The sequence below is a fragment of the Pseudorca crassidens genome, chromosome 7 (genome assembly GCF_039906515.1).
Source record: "Pseudorca crassidens isolate mPseCra1 chromosome 7, mPseCra1.hap1, whole genome shotgun sequence".
NCBI classification, from domain to species: Eukaryota; Metazoa; Chordata; class Mammalia; order Artiodactyla; family Delphinidae; genus Pseudorca; species Pseudorca crassidens.
This window is the reverse complement of record NC_090302.1, coordinates 82473739-82488584: the sequence shown is the minus strand read 5'-3', so window position 1 is coordinate 82488584 and position 14846 is coordinate 82473739. Positions and strand designations below refer to the sequence as shown.

Sequence of the window (14846 nt, the reverse complement as noted above, 5' to 3'; positions counted from 1 at the left end):
AGATACCACTTTTAACACATAATAAGATTCCATGTATTGGGGTTTATATAGACTCCGTTCTGTTCCCTTGATCTATCTCCAGTAAGGATCAATTGTTTGGTTTTGAAGGGGATCAAGGTATGCTACCCTAAAAGATGCCACTTTTGTGTAAGGATTGTTTTGAGCTGAAAGCAATTAGCTCTCTGCCCTCCCCTTTTCTGTCTAAAAGCAAGGCATAAATTTCCGTTTGTAAAAGTGTCTCCTCCTACACCAGGAAGATGATGACAACCCTTAATCACTGGAGACAACTCTTATCAATGGAGAAAATACCAACTTGAGTTTGCATAATAAATCTATAATTCTTCTCTTCCACTAGTTTCCCCTATATATTTACCTTCCCACAATTTACTGCCCCGGGAAGCACAATTTATTGCTAATTTACTTCCTACAATTTACTCCACTTCCTTTGTCTAGTAACTTCACAGTTTATCACTCTTTGTTAAGATGGTATACATGCCCCCGGGTCTAACCACTTCTTTGGGTTTCTTCTCCTTTCTTTTGAAGCGCCCATATATATGCAAAGTAAATTTCTTCTTCTGTTAACCTGTCTTTTATGTGTTTAATTCATGGCCCCAGGCACAGAATCCAAGAGGGTAGAAGAAAGGATCCTTTCCTTCCCCCACAGTCTCTAAAATGAAGGTTATAATATCTACCCCGATTAATTAGATTAGAGAACCAAATGAACGTGGGGTGTTTGGCCCATAGAGGAATTCAATAAATTTCAGCAATGATGATGAAGAGAAGGAAAATATTGCCTACCTCACTCCTGTGCAAAGAAATGCAGATACCCAGAGGGTTCACAGATAATCCTGGTTCCCAGATTAGCCTTTTCATTATACTCTGAACTAAAGATTTCTCTACATGCAAAAAGTGACATTAGCAATGACCTTGATAGTAGTTTTAGTGAATTTCTCACTAACCCAGTTTGAAAGGTAATTTCTAGCACTGTTATTCTCCTGAAACTGGACTGCCAAGGCAAAAATGGCAGGCAAGACCAGGTTCGAATTCTAGTTTAGCCACTCATCTCTGAGAATCTGTTTCCTTATCATTAGAAGAGAGATAACTATACTTCCTTCTCATTCTGACAAATGAGATAGTAAGATAAGTGGCTAGCACTGAGTTTGTCATTTAGCGTATGTTCAATCTCATGGTGGCTATTTTTGTTTTATCATCATCATGTTCTTTGTCATAATCATTAAAGATTATGGCTTTGGGTGAATGAGGACAAAAAAAAGGAGGGTAATAAACACCAGTACTGGAAGGAAAGAAAGGACATAATAATCAGAATATTTTAAAAAATTTTAAGTAGGAGAATAGAGGGATATGTGTGAATTGATGGAGAATAGAGGGATATGTGTGAATAATGTGATTAAACTAGGTAAAATAAAATGTTACCAGTAGAATCTAAGTAGTGCAAAATTATTTCAAGTTTGCTGTATGTTTGAAAAAAAATTTATAGTAAAATGTCTGGAAAAATTCGAGGCTACCATCCCTCTCTCCTTCCCATCCTAATTTTACTGTAACCTCCCACAAACACTCAAAGGCAAGGATGATTGATTTTCCTTGTGTCTTGATATTTTACATGGAGTGAAGAACTTGTAATTCACTTCCTGGCCAAAATTACAAGCTGTTGTTATGTATGTGATTCCCTCCCTTCCCCTAAAATTCATACTTTTTATTTCCTGCTGGTTCAGCTGACAGCTCCAATTTGACAGCTGTCCAATTCTGATCCACATCAGCAACCAATATCACTCACATCCCAGAATCCCCTCTCCCACCCTGTTGCTCTCAGGCCCCCAAGTCCCAGAGTCAAACAGTTTCTCACTAGGAAACTACAAAGAGGAAGAAGTTGGGACCTGGGATTGAAATGCTGTATCCAGAGCATTTGAAACGCCAAAGTCAGCTGCAGCTTTCGCCTGTTGCTATGGCACAGGTGACTCTGTAGAGTCACCAGCCTGGAAACTGACAGACATAGATCAGTGTGCACTGGTTGCCATGGTGAGGAAAAACCTAAGGATGCTTTCTCCATGCCCATTGGTGCCCAGCATGTCAGGTGTCCAGAGCTGCAAGAGAGTGCTAAAAGCCCTCATCAAATCATTAACTTTTAGGCAGGAATTCAATTGTGCTCAATTGGTCTGAGGGTCAAGCTTCACGAAAGAGATTGTCACAGGGAGGAGAAACGCTGGACCCTTCAGAAACCTGGAAAATAAAGTATTCAAAGCAAATTCTGTGGTTTTTTTAGTGACTTGTTCATGTTCTTTTTCAAAGGAAAGTTTAATTAACTCCATTTAGAAATGTTTAACCTTGGGCAATTAACATCCTTAAGTCCAATATTTGTCAAAATGCTGTCCCCAAGGTAACAAATCAGAATCTCTGGGGGTGGGGCCCAGGTACCAGCAGTTTTAACCATGTCCCTAAGGTCCTAGGCACACTGAAGTTTTAAAACTACTGCCCTAGTGTACCTATATAACTTTAAAGTCTCAATACAAAAACAATTCCGGTCAGTAGCACCAAAACATTTCACCATTCTTGTTCCTTTTTGTCATGTTCTTACATCACCATGACTCCCTAAGAGCCGCACTCTTTGAAAGATATTTGTCTACCAACAAATTGCATGTACAGTCAGCCCTCCGTATCCTGGGATTCTGCATCCACGGATTCAACCAATGCCAGTCGCAGGCTGTTGAATCCGCGGACGCAGAACCCACGGATACGCTGCCGACAGTACCAGTCATTTTCTATAAGGGACTTGCGCATCTGCAGATTTGGGTATCCGCTGGGGGTCCTGGAACCAATCTCTGAGGATACCAAGGGATAGCTATATTGAATAATGATTTTTCCCCCTTTTAATCAAAGACGTACATAGTACCCCTCAGCTCAGGTGAAACGTATATAGCTCATTAGGCTTTCAGAGATTAAAAACAATAGCTCAAGTTCCCCAGTCCTACCTTTGCCAACCCTTAGTGATCTGAGCATCCCAAGTTGGGATTACAGAAACTATTGAAGAACTCCACGGCATCAAAGACCGGTTCTGAGATGTTAAACATAAGCAATAACAAGATCCATCCTCCTTCTAAGGAATGTAAACTTATTTATTCCTTCATTACTTATAACTACCCCTGTCCCAGTATGGATAGAATTTAAAGTAATTCACAAAGATTCATAAAATAACGTAAATTAGCACAGCCTTCTACTTGTTTCCTATTAGCCCATCTCCCTTTCCTTTCCAGTATTAATAGTCCTCATTTTTAGCTAAAACACATGGCTACCCACATTTCCCAGCTGTCCTTATAGCTAGGTGTACCCATATGACTAAGGTCTGGTCAATGGGATGTACATGGAAGTTGTTTATGCAACTTCTAGGAAGTATCCTCAGAAGGGAGGATTGGTTGTGTCCCTTCCTGCTGACTGGCCACAGACATAATGGGGAGAGTAGCCATCTTGGACCATGAGTTGGAAGCCGTGTGTTGAGAATGACAGAGCATTAGAAGTCTGGGCTCCTGATGATGGTGGAGCTGCCATTCCAAACTTGGACAACCTACCCAAACTTTTTTTTTTTTTTTTTTTTTTTTTTTTTGCAGTACGCGGGCCTCTCACTGTTGTGGCCTCTCCCGTTGTGGAGCACAGGCTCAGCGGCCATGGCTCACTGGCCCAGCCGCTCCACGGCATGTGGGATCTTTCCGGACCAGGGCACGAACCCGTGTTCCCTGCATCGGCAGGCGGACTCTCAACCACTGCACCACCAGGGAAGCCCTACCCAAACTTCTTCCTGAGAAAATTGAAGCTTCTTTCTTGTTTAAGTCACTGGTGTTTGGGGTTTTTCATTCCACACAGCCAAACCTAATCCTTACTACTAACATAAATGAGGGGGAAAAAGATAAAAACATACAATAAAGCCAGAAATAAACTTAGCAGAAAAATAAATACCATATAGTCTTATATATTTGCTGTGAATAAGTTGCAACTTTAGCTTCACACTTTCTAATGGTCAGTGCGACAATAAGTCTTTTAAAGACACATCTCAGTGTCATAACGTTTATTTTTTTAATTGCTCAGGAGAAACACAACTGTTCCTGTTGCTAAGAACAAATTAATTCATCCTAAGAGTCCATAAAGAGGGCATCCATCATGTAATATAATAACAACAACTGCCACAACTTTCTTACGGTAGAAACAGTTGTCTCATGATGTTCTTCAATACAGGCCAGGAGAATCCCAGTGTAGGTAATTTGATTTGAAATTGCCCTGTCTACTCATTTATGTAGTATGCTAGATTGAATGCTCTCTTTCCCATCCCTCACAAACACTCTCTAGGTAGGACTTAGAGAGATAACAGGTGGGAGGATAAGAAGGTGGTTTAAAAAACCAAACTCTACCCACATCCAAGTTGTCTACCACCAGCATCACCATCACCTATGGGAAATGGGCAGGATTGATATGTCCTCCCTTCCATGTACCACAACCTTTCCTGTTATGATATTTTCTACTTAAAACACCCTTGAAGTTATTTTAACTTAAATTTTATAGATTATTTCAAATCTGTTAAAATTTTTGTGTGTCTGTGTGCACTGGAGGAGGAACTCAGTATGTGATTTTTCCATCTGTAGTCCCTACATATCTCTGAATTGCATAATACAAGTAGATAATGAATAAAATACAGCCAAGTAAAGCAGTCATTTACTAAAAGAAAAACACAAGGACAAAAAATGTAAATATTTAACTTATGGGTCATGTATCCCAACTGTGAATACAAAGTGGCAAATGTCAGCAGTTTGTATCCCGTAAAGGAAACTAAAATGGTTTCCAACACAACATTCTTTTGCTAGGGGCAGCAGGGCAGACACCGCCAAAGTCACAGAGACACGTTTTCAAAATTTCTAGTGAGATGCTTCCTGATGGAGCCTCATGCCTGCTCCATTGATTCTACAGCATTTCAAGCAGGATCTTGCTCTCCAACCTGGGTTCCTTTCTGGCTCTATCCTGTTGAAGGAATGATTTGTGAGACAGTGTGGGAAATGAGTAGTGAACATGTGCTACCTGAACCAGATGGTTACATACTTCACATCCAATGTGGTACCTTTATACTTTCTGGCTAGGTTTTGTTAAGGTATGCTTTCCTATTACCCAACATTGGATTTGAGAATAGAAGGATACGTTGTTTTTTGTTTGGTGGTTTTTACCCTGAGCATTACTTGTTTTCATGATGCAAATACTGCACTTAAATTGGTAAAGTAGAGATATGAGAGTATATCTGCGGTCATTGCAAGTAACCCAAGTCCCACAGAAACAGAACACAAAATGAATTCCTTTTGATCCCTCAGAGAGGATGATGGAACATCTATTTTCCCCCATTTAATTAACTGTCCAACTCCCCTAGGCAGCTACAGGCAAACACCTCAAAATTTTATCACACCAGTCTAGTTATCCTCCAGCGGCCCAAAGCCACCTTTTCACTTATATATGGAATTCACAAACAAATTCATTTCCCAAAAACGGAATCTCTAATTAGGATCAACTTCATTTGAAACTGTGAAGCAGACAGGAAAAGGAGAGCATTACAAAACATCATTAATAGCAACTGCAAATAACTTTTTAATCGATCTAGGTATTCCTCTCCAAGAAGTTACTCTTCTCTTCCATTGAGGAAACAATTTTTGCTTGCCATTAGCAACAATCTCAACATCATGCATAATAATAGTAATAATGATCATTTTTCAAAATGCCAGCCAACAACTGGGTAGATCTTTCTCATTTAAAAAAGCTTCCAGGAGACTTCCCTGGTGGTCCTACGGTTGAGACTCTGCACTCCCAATGCAGAGTCACGGGTTCGGTCCCTAGTCAGGTAGCTAGGATCCCACATGCTGCACATCACGGCCAAAATAAATAAATAAATATAAATAAAAAACCTTTCATCTGCATTATCATCTCACTTGATCTTACTTCTGCTTTGTGTATACTAAAGTAGGTGTTTTTACTTCATTTCACAGGCATAAGGCTGAGGGCTTCCCTGTGGGGACTCGTGTTACTGAGGTTTGTCTGATCGACCTTGGACAAGTTACTCAATGTCTCTGAACCTCAGTAAATCTATAAAATGAGGATAAAACTAGTACCTACCACAGACTGGTGCTGTGATGTGCAGTAACAGACATGCGGCAACCCTGGTATAGCCTTGTAATTGTTGGTTGAGCATGGAGGGGTGAGTTGGTCTTCCCAAGGATGAACAGCTTTTAATCTGCAGAACCAGGAAGAACCTGGCCTCTCAACTCCAGACTTGGGGCTTCCTTGAAGCAAGAATCTATTTAGGGGAGGGGCTTTCCTGGTGGAGCAGTGGTTGAGAGTCCACCTGCCAATGCAGGGGATACGGGTTCGTGCCCCGGTCCGGGAAGATCCCACGTGCTGCGGAGCGGCTGGGCCCGTCAGCCATGGCCGCTGGGCCTGCGCGTCCAGAGCCCGTCCTCCGCAGCGGGAGAGGCCGCAGCGGTGAGAGGCCCGCGTACCGCAAAAAAAAAAAAAAAAAAAAAAAAGAATCTATTTAGGAGCAAAACTAAGATCAGATCAGACATTTCCAAAACTTAAACCTCTCTTTATTTCTGCCATCCCATCAACTATGTGAGCTGATGTAAGCTTGAAGAGTTAAAGGATTACTGACTCTCCTTTAGGGCTGGGATGAAACACAAACATTTGATGATCAATAGAAGAGTCTGTAAATAATGAACAGAACTCACAGAATTGTGCTTGGAATCCCAAAGGCTAGAAACACCTGTCACATATAGCTTCTCTGCCCTGGCACACTTTGGGGACAATGCACAATGCTGAAGTCCACTGCTGGCCACAAGGTGGCAGAATGTCACCAGCAAGGACGCTCAAGCCCAAACTTCACGCTGGAGCAAATCAGGGCAGGTCGCTGACACCCAAGACAACAAATGAAATAATCCAGTTAACATCAGCCCTAAACCTAAGTTAGTGACAAATATTCTGCAAATGCCATTCTTCTGCCTAAATGCTCAGCTCTTATTCCAGACAGTAAAATGGGCACCTCATCGATCTTCACCTACAAAAAGGAACCTCAAGGTGACCATGAACTTATTCCAACATATATGACTACTTCTGTTTACATGAATCCCAATTTTCAAACATATAAAATAATTGAGAAACTTTAGGTGTTGGGAGCCATCCTCCAGAATCCTCAGAGCTCTCTTATATAATATTTTCTTATAAAGATGAAAATATCTTTAAAATTAAATTATTTCCATATTATGCAATTACCATAAACATTTTAAAACCTGGATTTTCCTACTAACCTACCTGTTTCTGAGCTACCTTCCCTTTTACTTTCTACAAAAGTGAATGTGTAAGGACTATGGAATAATTTAATAGCTTAACAATATACAAGGTTTTACACAGACTTGGATTGTTTTAGAGTTGGATGGTAACTGGGAGATTATTTACTTTAATGCCCTTATTCTCCCAGTGAAGAAAGTAGTACTGCCAGAAGTTAATTAACTTGCCTAAGATAACACAGAAAGTCAGTTCAGAACTGAGACCTGAACTTTTGTCATCTGACTTTCAGGATAGTTTGGACTAATTTAGATCTTTCATTTAATTGTGTCAGGAAAGTCATGATTGTCTTTACCCCACAGAATGGAAAAACTACTTGCAAGAGGAGAAAGTACCAGTCAAGTATCATGCTGTGTGATTCCAGCACTTCAGCTGGATCCATATTAGAAATTCAGCAGCGGTTAAGACAAAAACTGAGAAGCATCATGATCACAACGGTAATCCCCCCACCCTCCAAAAATTAAAACCCTAACAGATGATCCAGGGGTGAGTCTTTCTAGAACTTGAAAAAGAACCTGCCAGGTCACAGCCACTCCACTGGGATACGAGATTACATAAAATTCAGGCAGAAGGAGCAAAATGCCTCTCCGGGGACACCGGAGACCCTGAGCCTGTCTCAGGAGGTGTGACTATAAAGTAATGGGTCTGATTTTAAAAGAAGCACAACCAGCGCTTACACATCTAAGTGAGCAGTCACCTTGGGAAGCTGCATATTTGTGCCAGAGTTGCTGCAGCGGCTCCAACGTTAACTCTTCTTTGGGATTTGCCGTCAGAGCTTCACCATGTTCTGCCAGATATCTACCATGGGCGTAAATCTTGGTTGTGTGAGGGTGGACTTGTTTCTGGAAAACCTCCAGAGTCAGCTCTTGGGAGTAAGGTGGGTGGTCAAGGCAGATAATAATATTTTGGGATAAAACTGAGTTGCATATAGTCATTGGGTCGATTTCCCCTGTGGTTTATAAATTCGACCAGATGGCTCATCTAGGAAAAGAATCACCTATTGGAGGCAGTCAGGAAAAACTTTAAGGTATTACTAATGTGTACGTTACTGATTTCAAAATAAAGCCTTCTTAATTCCAGTTCTTAATCATTTTGCATCCACTGGTAAGTTACTCTTCTGTCTCCCAACTCATGTCTCAGCTCCTCTAAGGGAAAAGGCCAATTAGTAGATTAAATTACATGAAATTGCTGCCATTCAGACATATTTGACCTACAAAAATCATATAATTCAAGCTAATACATTTGAAGTCGTAATGTTTAGCCCAGTGGCAAAAAGGAGTTCAACAGCATTAAGAGATGTCACCGTGCTGAGGTGGGCGATCCTGAGTGTCAACACTGAATCGCCAGAAAACGATGCCGAACAACCCGAGAGGTAAACATCAGTTTTCTCCCTCCATAGTTCTACTTTTTAATGTACTTAGGTTTCTTTTCATTATCTAATTTAAACTGCACATCTTGAGGGTGAAAAAGCCAGCCACGCACACCAGCAAACAGGCTTTCACAAACAGGGCTATTCTGTAAGAAACATCAGTCTCACCCTAAGTCATAGCCTGCACATAATGGCCATCCATATTCCACACATTTGGAAGCCAATTTGCCAACTTAGTCCCTCTAGGTCCTGGGACTCCGCTAGATAGGCCAGATGATCCGATTTTAACTTAACTGATTTCACTAAGGAATGGAGTGTACACTTGACCTTTCCACCTCCCTCGCTCAGGGCGGGTGTGACCTTGCAAATTATGATTGAAGTCATTGTTCTGTGAGCTATCTTTCCCTTCTGGTTCGTTCTTTTTCTGTTTCTTTATGGTAATTTATTGCAAGAGTAATTTTTTTTTTTTTTTTTTTTTTTTTTTAGGTATTTGGCTTCATTTTAAGAGTAAATTTTTTGCCCCAGTTTTATTGAGATATAACCCTCTGGTTCTTCTTCACTTCATTTTTAGTTTTGTTTTTCCTTGTCCTGTATTTACCATCAAAACAGGATTAGAGAAGCTGTTCCACCATCCCTTCATTTGAATATTCAGAAAGTGTCATTCAATATCATTAACCTGCCTGGGAGAAAAGACTCATTAGGTAAAGCAGAGAACTTCTGGATGTTATTTCAGCTAATATGTCATTTACTGTTTGGGTGGAAAACTGTGTCATCCATCTGCCTCCTACAGAATTCTCTCAGGAAAAGCTTTGACGAGGGAAAGTGTCACTGGTAAAAGCTGGCCTTGAGGAATTAACCAGATGATATGCAAAGCTATAAAGACTGCAAGTTGAAGAGATGCTTCCCATCAAGATCAATCCCATCAAGATCAAGGCATGGCCAGCGGACACAGGCTGGCGTCATAGCCCAGCCCCTCCCATGAGGCTCCCGCCCTGCGCCTCTATCCCAACAGTCCCCAACCCTCAAAATTCATCGTCGGTGGGAAGTCACTCGGCACATTCAATTATATTGTGACAAATTTTAAATTGTTCACCTGCGCCTCAAAATGGGAAAAGTGGGGCTACGTGACTGTAGAGTTATGATCTCTGCTGGGGACTTCCTGATAAGCCCCAGGCTGGCCAGGACGTAGTTGCACATCCTTTGTGTTAGCCCACAAGCAGCTTGGCTGACCCGGCTTCCCCTACCCGACACTTTTTATTATCACTGCCCAAAAATGCAGTTCTTGGTTTGTTTTCTTTTTAACAACCTTTTGTGATTACAAAAGCAATATCTTTTCACTATTAAAGAATTAGATCATTTTGCAACATATATATGTATGAGTCATCACATTGTACATCTTAAACTTACACAATATTATGTGTCAATTATACCTCAATAAAGCTGGAAAAAATGGAAAATGTCAATAAGGAAAAAATGGGGAAATTAAAACATCATATTCTTATTCCCCAAGGTTACCACAATTAACACCTATATCTATATTGTGCCACACTTTCTTTCTATGCATATATATCACATATATATATAATAATTCATCTTTCCATGTACATAAATTTTATTCTAAGCTAATACCTTTCAACCACCTCCCTCCACCACCACACTGTACCCAAAATGCATTCCTGCTAGTTTAGCTAACCAAGCATCCAATCCAGGACCATGCATTATATCAGATTATTATACTCTTTAATTTTCTTTTAATTTGGGACACTCATCTCTTGTTACACATCACTGAGTCCTTGAAGACAGCAGGCCAGTTATCTAGCTGAAGTCCTATCCTTTGGATTTATTTGCCTTGTTGCTTCCTTAGGCCATCTGCCATTAAGCTTGTTCTCCCATCTCCATATTCCCTGTAAACTGGAAATTAGATCCAAAGGATTAGATACAAACACTTCCTGGCTAGCATCCATCAGAGGACCTGTGATGTATTGCATATTGCACCACACCAGGGGACAGGTAACACTTAGTTGCCTACCATTAGTGTTGCTGGGATTGCCCTCTGGATTAAGGGAGACAAGAACTTAATTCATCCAACCGGGAAGTAATCTGTGGGGTGTTACACTGGCAAATTATTTTTGAGACTCTAAACCTTTGTAGCTAATAACCTGATCCCAAAACCATACCATAAGCAAATAGGGAAGAACAGACTGCACAAGTCTGAGACTAAGAGCAGGGTTAGAGTGAGTGGGGAAGGTAATGCCAAGACTTTTGATTAGTGATCGAAGCTGGAAGAAGTGAATATTAGGGCATTCATAGTGTCCTCCACTTGCCAAAGTAATTGATGGACATTAATGCAGCTTGCTGTAAACCCACGAGTCCCAGGGACTTGGGTGAGACTAAACAACTGATAAAGTCAGCAGTGGTATCGCGCAATTTTTTTTCCGGAAGAGCTCTTACAGGAGATCGAGGACTCTGATTTCTCTTTTAACAGTCATTAGTCAAAGTTACAACGCCAGGCTCACACACGCAAGTTCTTCAGAAACAAGAACTGGATTTAATCCTCCCCAGAGGAGCCTGATCTAAGTACCTGCTTCAGCTGCAATCCTGTGAGCTGTGTACCATCACAGCAACTAGGCAATGGCAGGATAGGATCCCATCTCCCCACCTACCTACTTTAGTCCCACTCTGCATCGTGGGGGCCATAATTTTGTGACAATGACCCCGTGCACTGAGGTTGTTTGTTGATCCATGGTTGCTGAGTTCACTGCTAGACCGGGGACATCAAATGGGGCCCTCTCAGGTACAGGTAGCATCAGGCACCCACCCCCACCAGGAACAGGGATGACCTGGTACTCTTGTTAGCCATGTACGGTACAGGTTGTACTGCTTTGCTGCTTGCTTTTTCAAGATGAGAGTGGCACAGTATTTAAGACAGCAGGAAAAACCAGAATTTGTCAATCCTTTAAGCAAGTACAACTGGAAAGCCTCAGAAGGAAGATGGCTCTGAATATGTTTACCTCTGTGCCCCTGAGCAAAACATTCACGTGATGACTCAGAGCTGAGGTGGCTCTGTCTGACTGCCAGAATGGCCTATTTCTAGAATAATAACAAAAATGTGCAATTAACCTGGATAAGGTAAATTAGCCCAGGGTGTAAGAGGGAGAGAAAATAAATACCACATTCCACAACCCCCGCCCCGCCCCCCCAACACAGACTACCAGAATTTGGCCTCAAGCAAATATAATAGATTTAGACTAGTTCAAGTGAAACTCTTGGGGCAGCTCCAATAAGTTTTCCTGTCTTTCCTACTATGTAGAAAGAAAATCTGAAAGGGCTCCTGGGACCACTGCAGTGGTCTTCTGAGTGCTCAGAGTTAAAAGGGGGGTTCTTGCATGGCTGGTAGATACACAGCCTTTGGCCAAGTGGAAGCTCAATAACTTCTGACTAAATGATCCAATCAGGTAAATTTTCCTCCTAATGGACATCAAGTTGAAAATTAAAAGGAAAAAGAAGAACACAGTATTTAGAAAAATGGGTCTTAGAGGCTGTTCTACCTGCTGCTTCAACTCCAAGAAGGCACCTCTGGTCCCTGCTTTTAGTACAAGAAGCTTGGACAACCAGTTCAGCTGGAAGCGTGCCATCCGTCTCGTTAGCTACCTCTGACCTGTTGAAAAGCTGAAAATACAACCTTGAGCCATTCTCTCTGCAGCTCAACTCCTATAATTCTCTTTCTAAATATTAGCAGCAGCCCCGTTATGCCATAGTTTTAAAAGTACTTGTCCCTTTTTTGCCTTCTTTGACCACATCAACCACCACACTACTTTTCTTCAGGAAAAAGCTTTTTATGTAAAGAGTGAATTGCCTTTTTATTTGCTTTTCTCCCTATGTAGCTAGGCGTGCTACATTTTTTCTTGATGGCTTTTATACTTGGTTAAAATCACCTGGAAAAAATCAGTAGGGAAAAGGAGAGTATTTCCTTAGTTACCCATTGGCCATAGTAACTGAAGTCCACAGAAATCCATTTCCCATTTCCTATTAAAATTTTATAAGCATTTAAAATATTCACTTGGGTGCATCGTGTTTTCTTTTGCATCCCAACTGAGTTTCTTTTCCAGCCTGAGGTCTAAAGTCTGGCTGATTTTCTTCAGTGGCTTTACTCACTTAAAATAATTTTTTTCCCAATAAGTAAACACCCAGTTCTGTTCATTAAACCAGTGACCTTTGAGTTTTCTAACACAGTTCTCCAAAGCTGGAGCCAACTGTTGACAACGCTTTGGTTGATAGGCACACACAGATTAAACTGTCTGCCCCGAGATATATTTTTCTCCCCAACTTAGAAGGATTCCCTGCTTTAGATGCTGGGCTCCCCACAAATCATAAGCAAAAGTCACTGCAGCTTGCGTTTCCCAGCTTTAAAGCCAATACAAATGCCCTCTCTGGCACATGAATGGAATAGAACTTTACTAGCTCCCCAGTCCTCACTCTCTAGATCCTTATTTTAGGGAACCTAGACCCAACCAGGCTGAACATACCTTGTAACTCCCTAGAGGCTCTCAAAGATCAGACTTCTCAAAGATCTTACTTAAAACTCAGATTCCCAGGCATCACCTCCCACAGACTTTGATTCAGTAGGTCTTAGTGGGGTCCATGAACCTGCATTTTTCAACAAACTCCTGTCGCCACCTCAAGTAAATGGTCCTTGGAACTTACTTTGACAAACACTGCTCCAAGAGAGCTCATCTCAATGGCTTTTGATCAATGCTGTGTTCATTCATTTACCCAGCAAACAGTGACCTGCTATGTGTAGGCTGTCATTCAGGGGCAGATAAATTTCACTTGGGCCCTACCCTCAAGAAACTTACAGTCTAGCAGGAAAAACTGAGACATGAACATAAGTATCTACTCAAAGGGAGTGAGAGATTTGTCATGAAAAAGGAACAGGGTTCAGAAGAGGAAGAGTAACTTTGAGCTGGAGAGGGATGGGGCATGGCTTTATGGAGAGGTGACATAGGCATTAAGTCTGAAAGAATGTGTAGTATTTGGGCACATGGAGGTAAAAAAGAGGAGGCATTCTGAAACACAATAGGCGGAAGCAACGGCACTGTGTGGGTAAGTGTGAGGACCTGTGTGGGGAAGGAGGAGTCATTTAACGGGCTTGGAGCACAGGGTGCAGGAAGGGGCATAGAAGCAATCCAGTCGAGCTTATAGAAAAGAGTTATGGCCAGTCCTGAAGGGCTTTGAATGCCAAGTACAATGACTTGGTTACAAGTAAGATCTTGAGGTATCCCTGGCAAAGGAGTGAACTGCGAGCAGATTTGCAAGTAGTCCCAAGCTGCCCCAAGCATGTAGTAACATGGTGGCCCTGGGCATTTGCCCAAAGAGGTGGGAAGAAAGTCTACTAAGCTCTTCTCTGCAAGGATCCCTCAGCCCTGCAGTTCAGCCAGGAGCCTCATACACTATACCTCAGAACACGACATCCAGTGTCGGCTCATACCTTGCCTTGCAGCAACCCACTAATGTTAGAAAAGGACTAGAGCTTTCAGCCGTGGATTTTACCACCATTGAACCTATAAATTCTCCTTGAGTTGGAAGGATGAGAAAAAATGTAGAGCTAGAATGCTCCATGCTCGCACACCTTTATCCTCTTCAGAACACTGCTACATCTCTATCATCATGTTCCACCACACACACATGCACACACACACGCACGCACACACACTTAAAACTGAAGGGAGACAGAGCTATAATCTGTTGCCAGGTTAAGACTAAGAACACAGTGCTATTAAGACTAGACTTTTCCTGGCAAAATTTCCCATATCCAGTTCAATGAATAATTTTTATTTGTGTGTATAGCACTTTGTAGGCTTGCTGTGGGTTGCAACTTTCCTATCTAGACCATAACTATGAAATGAATCATTTTTTCTAGTCATAACAGTTCCATCCCCCACCACACCACCACCCCCCTCAGATACAGGTTCCCCCAACTCAGGGGCTGACTGTCCATCCGCATATCACAGGATCATGTGAAAATCCTTAATTAGAAGGCCAGTTCCTCTGCATGAACTTCAGAATCACCAACAGCATAGATTACATGAGCAAATTGTAC

General features: G+C 41.6%; 1 long non-coding RNA gene across 1 annotated transcript in view; it reads right to left on the bottom strand.

The window, feature by feature from the left end:
* The window catches only part of LOC137227992 (uncharacterized), a 231709-nt gene extending 219912 nt beyond the window's left edge, over window positions 1–11797 (bottom strand). The window contains exon 1 of the long non-coding RNA XR_010945099.1: window positions 11410–11797. This is a non-coding gene — a long non-coding RNA (uncharacterized lncRNA). The remainder of the gene's footprint in view (window positions 1–11409) is intronic.
* Window positions 11798–14846: the final 3049 nt, after the last annotated feature.